Source organism: Gossypium raimondii, chromosome 3, assembly GCF_025698545.1.
Source record: "Gossypium raimondii isolate GPD5lz chromosome 3, ASM2569854v1, whole genome shotgun sequence".
NCBI lineage: Eukaryota > Viridiplantae > Streptophyta > Magnoliopsida > Malvales > Malvaceae > Gossypium > Gossypium raimondii.
Window position 1 is genome coordinate 56,676,352 of NC_068567.1, and position 13,238 is coordinate 56,689,589.

The following is a 13,238-nucleotide window of genomic DNA, read 5'->3' on the forward strand; positions in this document are numbered from 1 at the left end:
CAAATAGCCAAATATCCTCTTAAATTTTAATCCATGTCATTCAAGTTATTTTTTAGGATCGTATTTTAAATCTCTTTAAAGTTTTCAGTTTTTCGACACTAAGACATTAAGTAATCAACTAGGTACCAATTTTGGGCGTATCGAGGGTGCTAATCCTTCCTCGTACGTAACCGATTCCCGAACCTGTTTTTCTGAATTTCGTAGACCAAAACCGTTGTTTTAATAAAATCAAATCGTTTATTAAAAACAACCACTTTTCAAGGTGACCCGATCACACCTTATCAAAAATGATTGGTGGCGACTCCTGTTTTTCCCGTTTCATTTTTCAAAACCCAAGTTAACCCCGTTTTCATAAAAAATGGTGTCAACAGTGATTTTTTATGACAATGTACAAGTTATAAAAAGCAAAAAATGTCAGAGAAGGTATTATATTCTCTTGCTTTTATGTATATCATGTTGGAAAAGCTTGTCTATTTTTAAACAAAAAAGGTCACGGAAGGGGGGGTTTTTAGTTTTATTTCTGAATTTAAAGTAATAATATAATTAAAAAACAAGTAATTCATTTTTCAGAATTTTTTTATTTTTAAAACCTTGATAAAAATAAAATTCTTCCTTCATATCCCTTATCAAAACACAATTTTAGAGTGTGTTTAAATTTTTTGAAAATTTTAAAATGCTAGCATTTTAGAATTCATAAATTTAAAAAGCTAGGATTTGCTATAAATAATTGATTTATAAAAAATAGGTCAATGAAATTTTACAAACTAAAAATAATTATATATAAAATAAATAAAATAAGAAAATTCAATATGTAAAAAATTATAAATAGGTTTGATAAAATAAGATTTTTAAAAATATATATCATAATTAAATAAAATAAATTTTGATGTTTAAGTTTTATCTTAAAATGGGATCATTTGTATTAAATTAAATAAAATTAAGAGGAATTTTGAAAACCACCTATTTAGGTCGGATTTGAAAAAGGAATTTGAGCTATTAAAATTACCCAGAAAATTTGAAATTCTTTAATATATTTACTTAAATAAGTATTTTTATTTTTAGAATTTTGAAAACCTTAATACAAATGAAACTCGTACAAATTCGCACTTAACGCACCCTTATATTTATAACATTTTAACTACTAGAAATGGTCAAATTCTACTATTAGACCCTATACTTTGCATAAATTATGAATTTAGTACATGTTCTTTAATTTGGTCATTTTCAATCCCTATACTTTTAGAATTTGAAAACTCTTGTCCTAACCAAATAATAACTATTAAATTCATTAAGTTCAATTATGTTATTTTAAAATTCAATATGTCAAACATATAATATCACATGTGTAATGCTATGTGTTATTTTCACATATTACTCACAAAAACCAGTTAATAGATTTAACGATCATCGTTAGTATTAAGACTAAAATTTTGAAATTCAAAAAATATAACGACTAAGAATAATCCAATCGATGAACGTGCATAATATAGGATTAATAACATAATTTAACCAAACAAATTCAACTATTATCATTGAATCAACACTAAAATTTTAAAATTCAAAAATATAAAATTGAAGTTAATCAACTTAAAATACATATACTAATCTATAATTTACAAAAATACAAAACCTAATAGCAGAATTTGATCACCAGAAATTCACCCGTCACAATACGTTTTAATTTTTTTTTGCTTAAAAAATATTAGATAGTTTTCTTAAAAGTCAATAAATAATTATTTATTAATGTATATATTCATTTTCAACTGGTCTTTTTTTGTGTGTGTCTTCAACTTGAAATCTGTGGTGAAAATACGGGTGTTCAAATTTTGATAAAATTGAATTAATTTAATTTAATTGATCAGTTGGTCAATTGATCTAATTCAGTTGAAAGTTAGTTAAGAAAGTTCGGTTATCGGTTAATTCAGTTGAAATCGGATAATTAACCGAATTTAATAATTAATAATACAAATTATTCGTAGTTTTAATTTGGTTAATTTAATTAAATAAAAATTATCAATTTTGTTTGATATGTTTTATACTCGTTTGAACAAAAACGAAAACATATAAATTTTAGTTAATTCAATGAACCAATCAAATTAATCGAAATATTTCGATTCGATTGATTTTTAAAAAAAATTAATTTAATTAACGATTAAAAAATAAAAAAAATCAATTAATTTAATTAATTGTAACTCGGTTCAAACCATTTAAATTTAAACACTGCTAACGACAACGTTCCAATATGAACATATCGGAGAACTTTTCCCATGGGAATAACGTGTTGATGGAATGGTATGATTTGGACCGTACACGTACCTCCCAATCATTGAGTTTTACTTTGAATTCATCTACGTGCCGCCAAAAATTACCTTATGTAATTTCTATTACGAAAATTTCCACGTTTTTCAAATGCAAAAGAAAAAGCTTTTATTCTCTATTCTAAACATAATTTGATTTCGATAGTTTTCATTTTTTATACTAATTTTAGATTTTATTGTGATAAAATAAAGTAATTAAGTAAAAATAATTTATAACTTTATATAGTGTTTCTAAAAATATATAAAATATTTATTTTCTTCGTCATAAAATTTAAAAATTAAATTAAATTAAATTTATAACAAAAACAACAGTTCAAAACACCACAAACAGATGGATTTTCGATTATATTATAAAATCTTTATTTAAAAATGAGGTCATAAATTAACCAAATAGTTGAAAATTTTCCATTTTATAAAAGTTTAACAACATATTCTTTCATTTTGATTTTTTTATTATAAATATTTTACTTTTAAATAGATGCACTTCAAGCCTTAATGCCTTATATGCAAAGCTTTTATAAAACCCTATTTATATCTGATTCGATCTTAAGATGCAAGATGTTTTGTTAAAATATTTTCTATCTACATTAATTTTAATTCATGATTTATTTCTGTATTTTTTAAGAATGGTGAATAATATTGGATTTAAGAAGTAAAATTTAAATTGGTAAGGAGCTTCAACGTATTTCTTGAGGTATGGGGCTTGCCACATCAAGTTTGCATATATTTTTTTATATTGTATGGGTAATATATTAATCAGTTTCATAATTGGTATGTTTCTAAATTTCTTAAAAAATTGAGATTATATTTTGAATGGAAAATTGGATCCACCCATAATCTGCTATCTGTGACATTAGGTAGTACTTGAAAAGTGAAAATAAATCATTATATTATTGCTGTAAAAATAAATTTTAAAAATATATAATATAACAACGAGATGTTTATTGAAATGGCTTAATGAGTTTTTAATGTAAATTATCTTTTATAAATTTTAGATATGTTTTAATTTTTGTGTTTTTAATATATTTTATAATTGAGTTAATATGCATATTTTAAAATTTTATTTTTTATAAAATTTTGACTTGAGATGAGATGTAACAGCAAGGGAATCCAATAAGAAAATGGTAGTAGAAATAATTGTGATGGGCAAAGAGGTAAATGCAAGAGGCAAAAATACCAAGATGCGTATGGTTGCCGCGTAAATATTCCAAATTACCATTAACCAACTTGGAATCTCCCCACTTTTATATAAAAGCCGTCAAGCAAGCACCCAATATTTTCTCACCATTTTTCTTCACTCCTTTAACTTCCCACCCAAGAAAATAACCTTCTTGTTTTCGCTTCTACCGAGGTCTTTTGAACCAGATTGCTTATTCCCAACTATGAAGAAGTCAGCCCTCTTCTCTGCTTCTCTCGCTGCTACAATCTCTGCTTTTACTTCCAATTTTCAGTTTACAAGCGAGGTAAAAGTCTTTCCACTTTATGTTGCGTTTCTTTTACTCTCTGAAAACTGGGTTTCTCTTCTTTTTTCCGGAAACAAAATTGTCCAAGAAAATAATGACCAAGAATTCTTTTTTTGTGTGTGTTTGTATATATATATATATATATATATAGTTTTGATTCTTTGATTTGCATAATCTCAAATTGAACATTTGATCTTTCTGGTTTTTTTATCTTTTCCCCGTCTCATGAAATCTTTCAAATATTTTTACACGATTTTTTTGACATCAATTTTCCCCTGTTTCCTTTTAGTCCTTAGAAAATAAAATCAGTCTATATTTTTATTGTACTTCATTAATTTCTAAAAATTAAAGATGATGGTTGAAGTTGGTTAATATTGCAGAAGGAGACAGAAAATGAAAATTCTACAATCAAGAAATCAACCTTAACCGAGAAATTTGCTCCGAGGTTTGATGGGTTAAAGTTCATTGAGACTTTGATCACTGCTCATAGATAAAGGAAAAATTCCCATCACCACAAGCTTCAAATTTTACCTTGATTCAGAAGCTTTCTTCTTCTTCTTCTTCGTCTTCTTCTTCTTTTTGTGTGTGACCTATTTGGCCTTTTCGTAGATTGTTAAGAGGAGAAAGAGATGAAACTACAATCCATGTTATTTAATTTGGATGCCCTTCATAAATTTATGAGTTTTGAAATATGAGCTTTGGCGTAATTTATTTTCTATTTTTTTAACATATTCCTTTTTTTATATAATTTATAATACATAAAAATTAAATTTCTAATAATATATTAGAAATTTTATCGTCGATACTTAGAACATAAAATTAATTTTTTAAAAAATAATTAATAAAATGTATGGTTCAAATTAATTAAGAACAATACCTTAAATATATACAATATTAAAATGAAAAATAGATTAAAGTATGAATAAAGTGACATTTAAACATATAAATATATATTATTAAAAATAATAAATGCATTGTAATTGTTTATCATATTTATCGTGGTATCTTATTAATAATATTAAATATGTTACAATTGTTTATTATGATGTTGTGATCAATATTGAGTTAGTGTTGAGTTGACTTATGACCCCAATTAATTAACAACATCTTCAATATATGCAATTTATGAAAGTAATGAAGTATGAATAATACAATTAAAATGTAAGTATTATATTAAAATAAAATTTTAATTTGATGGTAAAATCAATGTTTTATTAATGTACATAGCATTGGATCAAATCTAACCTTATGTAAAAAAGTTTGTAACGCCCTTAACCCGTATCCATCACCAGAATAGGGTTTCAAAGCATTATCAAATAAAAGTTACCTAAATTATTAATTTCAAAACATTTCAATAATTACAACATAATCTATTATTAAGCATGCATATTGTCTCTTATTCAGGCCTTCGTGACCTTAGAATCACTTTAGAAACGATTCGGGACTAAATCGAGAACATTTGAAAATTTGAGGAAAAAGTTAAAAAAATTCAACTATAGGGGTCACACACCCGTGTGGCCAGGCCATGTGCCTCATACGGCTTAGACACACACCCATGTCTCAAGCCGTGTAACTCTCTGACTTGGGTCACACGCCCATATGTGTTGTCCGTGTGTTATACACGCCCATGTGGCCAAGCCGTGTGCACCCAAAAGTACCTTAAAACTCAAGTTTACCATTCCCTACTTACTTGGGCACTAAGCAACTCAATTATCAATCATTTAACCTATTCAAAACATGATCAAACATGCCAAAACAATTGTTCTAGGTGTCTAACCAATGTACCCTCATTGGTACCTCAAGTTATACCATCAAAACATTTCATCCATGCATCATTCAAATCAAAGTTTTAAACATGCCAAAACCAATCATTTTAACCTAGCTTGTAACTACTTAAAGCATCAACTTAAACTCACAAACACCTAACAAGCATTTGTTCAAAATAACATGTCAAATTATGGCTCCAAACATAAACATATGCTCAGCCTAACATTATACTTATAACTTTATTACAAACCATTCATAAAATAACTATGAATTTAAGACATCCTAGGTACATGTCATCACAAAAGGTAAACATCACCACATTTGAGATCGGGATCGTTGTTGGATGCTGAGTCGACGATCAAAAGAGAAGTACCTAACTTGCGCATGGAAAGCAAAATCATACGCTGAGTAAAACTCAGTGATATTTCTATAATCCGAACAATTAAATACATAATGATACAAGAATGCATAATTTGAATTATACAAACATACTATTGTCTAAGCTTACAACTACTGAATGCCATTATGCCATCATTTCAAATTCATGCATATTACCATATCATTTCGTACTATACTCAATTTTCACATGCTATCATATTTGATTTGTTTAACAAATATCTCAATTCACATCACTTTTTATATAAATAGATTTTCACATATCAATCCACATTTGTTTATACAATGGCATTATCTATTCCATATTCAATTCATGAGTACATAGCTCATGTATTTCATTTAATCACAACATATCTCGTTTTTCATTTTTCATGTTTCAAATCATTATCTCATTTCCATTCAACATACCATGCCATTCAATATCGATAATAGAACTTTAATTACCCCTATTAACACAATTTGGACTCAGACTCAGACGAATATACAGATCCAACCAACAAACCAGTTTGGCACCTAGTGCCTCATTGGATAAATTTGTTTATGCTTTAATTGATCCAGGGTCGTCACATTCATATATTAATTCAAAACTGATTGAGTTGGGCAAGTTAAAATCTGAAATGTCTAGAGTTTTAATAGAAGTGTCTAGCCCTTTGGGACAAACTGTGTCTGTAGATAGAGTATGCCGGAGATGCCCGTTGATGATACATGATAAAATGTTTTCTGTTGACTTGTTAATTATGCCTTTAGGTGATTTTGATATAATATTGGGTATGGATTGGCTATCCGAATACGGGGTGATTTTGGATTGTTACAAAAAGAGGTTCAGTATTCAGACAGAGGGTGGAGACAGAATTGAGGTGAATGGCATCCGTACCAATGGCATGACACGTATCATTTCAGTGATGAAAGCTAATAAATTACTTCAGCAGGGTTGTTCAGCGTATTTGGCATATGTTATTAATTCTGATTCAGTTGGAAGTCAGTATAGTCAGATCAGAACTGTATGTGAGTTTCCAGATGTATTTCCTGAAGAACTACCGGGCGTACCACCTGACAAAGAGGTTGAATTTGCTATAGAAGTGTACCCGAGTACAACACCAATCTCTATACCTCCGTACCGAATGTCGCCCACTGAATTAAAAGAGTTGAAGGTGTAATTACAGGACTTGCTAGATCGTGGATTTATTAGACTGAGCATTTCACCTTGGGGAGCTCCGGTATTGTTTGTTAAAAAGAAAGATGGATCAATGCGGCTTTGTATTGATTACCAGCAGTTGAACAAAGTGACAATCAAAAATCGGTATCCATTACCTTGTATAGATGATTTGTTTGATCAGTTGAATAGAGCATTATTATTTTCAAAGATTGATTTGAGGTCCGGGTATTATCAACTAAAGGTAAAGGAAAGTGATGTGCCAAAGACTGCTTTCCGTACTCGATATGGTCATTATGAGTTTTTGGTGATGGCGTTTGGGTTGACTAATGCTCCAGCTGCTTTCATGGATTTGATGAACCGTATTTTTCAGCCGTATTTAGATCAGTTTGTGGTGGTTTTCATTGATGATATATTAGTTTATTCGAAGTCAGAGTTAGAGCATGATCAACATCTCAGAACTGTGTTACATATTTTGCAAGAAAAACAGTTGTATGGAAAGCTCAATAAATGTGAATTATGGTTATCAGAGGTGGTATTTTTGGGACATGTAGTATCGGCAGATGGAATCAGAGTTGATTCGAAGAAGATTGAAGCAATTGTTCAATGGAAGGCACCAAAGAATGTATTTGAGGTACGCAGTTTTCTTGGTTTGGCTGGGTATTACAGAAGATTTGTAAATGGATTTTCGAAGATAGCATTACCGATGACCAAGTTAGTACAGAAGAATTTTCCTTTTATCTGGGATGGTCTGTGTCAGAGAAGTTTTGAGACATTGAAACAAATGTTGACAGAGGCACTAGTTCTAACATTACCAGAATCGGGGGATTTCATAGTGTACAGTGATGCTTCTTTGAATGGTTTGGGTTGCGTATTGATGCAAGACGGAAAAGTAATAGCTTATGTATCTCGACAGTTGAAGCCACATGAACGTAACTATCCGACACACGATTTGGAGCTAGCAGCTGTTATTTTTGCATTAATGTAACAGCTCGATTTTTGGTCTAGATGGAACAGTGGTTTTTGGACGACAAATCCGACGAGGAAAAAAAATGTAATGGCTTGAACTTTCAGAGGTGTCGGAACGGTGATTCGAGATCACCAAATTCGAAAAATGAGTATAAAATATTATTAATTTAGTGAGTATAAGTTAAATATGAAGTTAGGAAAATTTTTGAAATAGTGAATAGTGCACTAGAAATAAATATTAAAATAATTAGAATAAAAAAATAGGGTATCGAGACCTCAGAGATTTTAAATCGAGCCATAAATATTTTTATAAATATTTATGGAGTGTTAAAAATTTAGTATTAAAGTTTCGTTAAGAAATTTTAAAGTTCCGATAATTAATTGAACAAAAAGGACTAAATTGTAACAAATGCAAAATTATGGGAAATGATTAAATAACTTAAATGATAAAAGGAAGAGGGCTTCAAAGGCAAATAAACCCAAGGTCTATTTGGGCTGGACGGCAAAGGCATGAAATCAGCAACAAAGTAAGGAGAATTAAGGGTAAAATTGGAATATTGCAAAATTTACTGAATAAAGTTAGGACCAAAGTGGAATTATCTAGATTTCTCTTTATTTTTCTGCATTCTCATCAGAAAAAACACCATAGAAGGGTTTCCTTAAGCTGGTAAGTTCAATTCTTGATTATTTCTTGAAATTTTGGTGTTTTTGTGACTTTTACAACTAGGCCCACTTGTTGAATTCATTAGTTTTTGATTCTATGAAAGAAGTTGAAAGTTTCTATAAATATGTGCTGGAAGTATATGATGATTTAGCATGGAATTAGAGCTTTAAATTGTTCATATGCTGATTTTATTGAAAGAATTGAATAGAAAGTGAATGTTTGGGACCTAATAGTAAAAGAGTTTGAAGATAGAGTTATATGTGAAAATTCTGAATTTCAATAGTTTTGAAACAACTTATAATGTCTAGGTAAAGTATTAATTGAGAAAATTAGATTAATTGAGGGGTTAATTGAGAAAGGACCGAATTGTATAAACTATGAAATTTGGGGCAAAATGGAAATCAACATTTTGCACTAAAGCAGTTTTGGACAGCATCAGTAGTATAACTTTGAAAAATCACCAAAAGTTGTGGGAATTGAATTAGAGGGTGAATAAAATATGAAATTAAAGCTTATTGAGTATAGTTTCTCATAGAAGAAACGGTGTAAGCAATAGAATTGTAAATCATGAGATATAATAAATTTTGTGAGATAATGTTAGAATGATTTGGGGTTCCCTTGTTCTGACTTTCGAAAATCATCAAAATTGAATAAAAATAATTATGACTTATAATTTATATTCTTAGAATCTTTAATGAGTCTATTTTCAAATGAAATAAACGGAAACATCATCCAAATTCTGTAAAATTAGATAATTCATTTTTAGTGAAGAGTGGTCGGAACTGTCAGATAGCGAAACAGGAGAAACTTTAAAGAATAAACTGTACTATTTTGCTGAACCAAAAATTCTGAAAATTTTATGGTAAGAAGGTATGTGAGTCTAGTTTCAGGGAAAATTAACAGATCTTAATTTGGAGCTCTGTAGCTCTAGATAAAAATAATTTAGTGACTCTGACTCGGATAAACAGCTTTGAATATACATGTGAGTGAATAGTGAAATTATAACTAATGTTGTTTAAGTGTGTTATACACATTAATTGGGAAATATATGAATGATTTGTGTATAATTGGTCATATGCTTGATTATAATTGATAAACGATGAAATAGAAATGATGCTTATATTTGTGCATTATTGGTCATGGTTTAAGCTCATGTGTGAAAATAAAGTTTCATAGTATGTGTGTATGGTATATTCGGTATATGATTTGGCATGAAATAATGTCATGAATGGTTTATGAATTAACACATGTTGGTAAGCCTGATACATGAATAAATGTTATGCTCATCCATGCTTATAATGCTTATGCTATATGTGTATTTGGCTAACATATTTGTTGTATATGCTTAGGCTTTGGCCAAGTAGTGGCTAGATTATGCCACGTTAAATTTATAATTTATGCATTGAAATGGTTTATCGTGTGGTTAGTTCCAAAAAGATTTATGTTTAAATACACTAGCTTGCAACTATGGTTGAATGATATGCTTATATCCTGTGTGATGTGCATAGAAACAAGTGTGGAAAATAATGAAATAGTAAGTTCATATGGCTGAATTTTAATGGTTAAATGTTAATTTCATGAATTATATAATATATGATGAAATGTATTTAGTGTTGAAATGAGAGTAAAATAAAAATGCGAAAATTGAACAAATGATCAAATTAAGCGGAACGCCGGATTTGAGTACTTCTGATCAAGAGACAAAGTGATAAGTGGTAGCTTTAGCTACACTTATCTGATCAAGTGACAAAGTGATAAGTACTGCACTTATCTGATCAATAGACAAAGTGATAAGTGGTAGCTTTAGCTACACTTATCTGATCAAGTGACAAAGTGATAAGTGGTTGCTTTAGCTACACTTATCTGATCAAGTGACAAAGTGATAAGTGGTAGCCTTAGCTACACTTATTTGATCAAGTGAGAAAGTGATAAGTGGTAGCCTTAGCTACACTTAGCTGATCAGGGACAAGTGATAAGTGATCATACGTAAGACCATAATTATACTATGGCAAAGTCAAAGTGAAGTACTCAATTTTCCGTAACCGTTCCCTAATTTGATTAAGGATAAGTGACAAATGGGCCCAAATGAATTAAAGTAAATGGATAAGTGGTAGTGTATTTATACCAGGATGATGTTGTTATTTAAGCTAAAGTGATATTTTCATTGCAAAATTGAGAATTTCATAAATGTGTTATTGAATGGTATAATCGATAAACGTTGAGTTAAATGGTAAATACGTAATAGTGTTGAACTTAATGTCATTGAATTGTACGTGAATTAAATGGAAATTGCTAGTGAATCGATTTAAATTGTGAGCATGAGAAGTTGCGAATTGAATGAAATGGAAATGAAACATTGAATTGCATGAGTATGTATCGGGTCTCGTAGGCCCTAATTATTATAATTATAATATTTTGAGGATATATTGTGAAAAGCTATAGAAGCATGTTAATTATTTTAAAAGTTTTAATTTAGATGAAATTTTATAACTCGGTTAAATACGTTTACAAGTGTATGTGTTTTGGTAATGCCTCGTACCCTATTTCGGTGTTGGATACGGGTAAGGGGTGTTACAATTAAAGATTTGGAGGCATTATCTTTATGGTGAAAAATGTTATATATATACCGATCATAAAAGTCTCAAATATCTTCTGTCACAAAAGGAGTTGAATCTGAGACAGAGACTAGGATAGAACTTCTGAAAGATTATGATTGTGTTATAGATTATCATCCTGGAAAGGCAAATGTGGTAGCATGTGCATTGAGCAGAAAAACAGTGGTTGAATTACGGGCAATGTTTGTTCAGCTTAGTATTAATGGTGATGGAAGTTTGTTAGCTGAGTTAAGAGTTAAGCCGGTAATGTTTGATCAAATCAGAGCAGCATAGCTAGAAGATGAAAAGTTGATGAAGAAAAGAGAAATGGTACAGCATGGTATGGTGGAAAATTTTAGTATTGATGAGTATGATTGTTTGAGATTTCAGAACCGTATTTGTATCCCAGCTACTTCTGAGATTAAAAAGTTGATTCTCCAAGAAGCACATGATAGTACTTTTGCTTTACACCCTGGTGGAACGAATATGTATCGTGATCTACGAGAACTGTATTGGTGCCCAGGAATGAAGAAAGATATAGTTGAGTATGTTGGTAAATGTTTGACTTGTCAGCAGGTAAAAGCATAACATCAGGTACCGACAGGTTTGTTACAGCCCATTACTATTCCCGAGTGGAAATAGGATTGCATTACCATGGATTTTGTTACTGGATTGCCATTGTCAGTGAGTAAAAAGAATACCATTTGGGTAATAGTTGATCGACTCACAAATTCAGCTCATTTTATAGTAGTTAGAACAGACTAGTCACTATAGAAGCTTGCCGAGGTTTATGTTCGAGAGATTGTTAGATTACATGGTATTCCTGTATCACCAATTTCAGATCGGGATCCTCGATTTACATCAAGATTTTGGAAACAATTACATGAGTCGTTGGGTACGCGGCTTAATTTTAGCACTGCATTTCATCAGCAAACTCACGGACAATCTGAGCGGGCAATTCAGATTTTGAAAGATATGTTGAGAGCTTGTATCATCGATTTTGCGTCAGGTTGGGAATGATATTTGCCATTATCAGAATTTGTTTATAATAATAGTTTCCAATCTAGTATTCAGATGGCTCCATATGAAGCACTATACGGTCGAAGATGTCGATCACTGGTATGTTGGACAGGATTAAAAGAAAGAAAAGTGATTGGGCCGAAATTGATTCAAGAGACGGAGGAAACAGTTAAAAAGATTAAAGATAGACTGAAAGCCGCATTCGACAGACAGAAATCTTACGCAGATTTGAAACGACGAGATATTGAATATTCCGTTGGTGATAAAGTATTCCTCAAAGTTTCGCCATGGAAGAAAATTTTGAGATTTGGTCGGAAAGGAAAATTGAGTCCACGTTTTATTGGGCCGTACGAGATTGTGGAAAGAATTGGGCCTGTTGCGTATCAATTAGCCTTACCTCCAGAATTACAGAAAATTCATGATGTTTTTCATGTTTCGATGCTTCGGAGATATAGATCGGATCCTTCTCATATCATTCCCACTGAAGACATTGAAATTCGATCTGATTTAACTTATGAAGAAGAACCGGTTCAGATACTAGCTCGTAAAGTGAAAGAATTAAGAAATAAACGGGTTCCTTTAGTCAAAGTTTTATGGAGAAGTCATAGTGTGGAAGAAGCGACTTGGGAACCGGAAGAGACGATGAGAGCACAATATCCTCATCTCTTTTCAGGTAAATTTCGAGGACGAAATTTATTAAAGGGGAGAAATGTAATGACCCAAAAATTCACGGGCATCGGAAAAGTACATTATCGGGCCTCCGTCTTAGTAAATTGAGTTCAAAAATAATTATTAGAAATATTTACTAGACTAGTTGTGTGTTTTTAGATAGGTGAATTTAGCTTAATTAAGAGTAATTGGTAAAAAGGATTAAATTACAATAGAAGTGAAAGT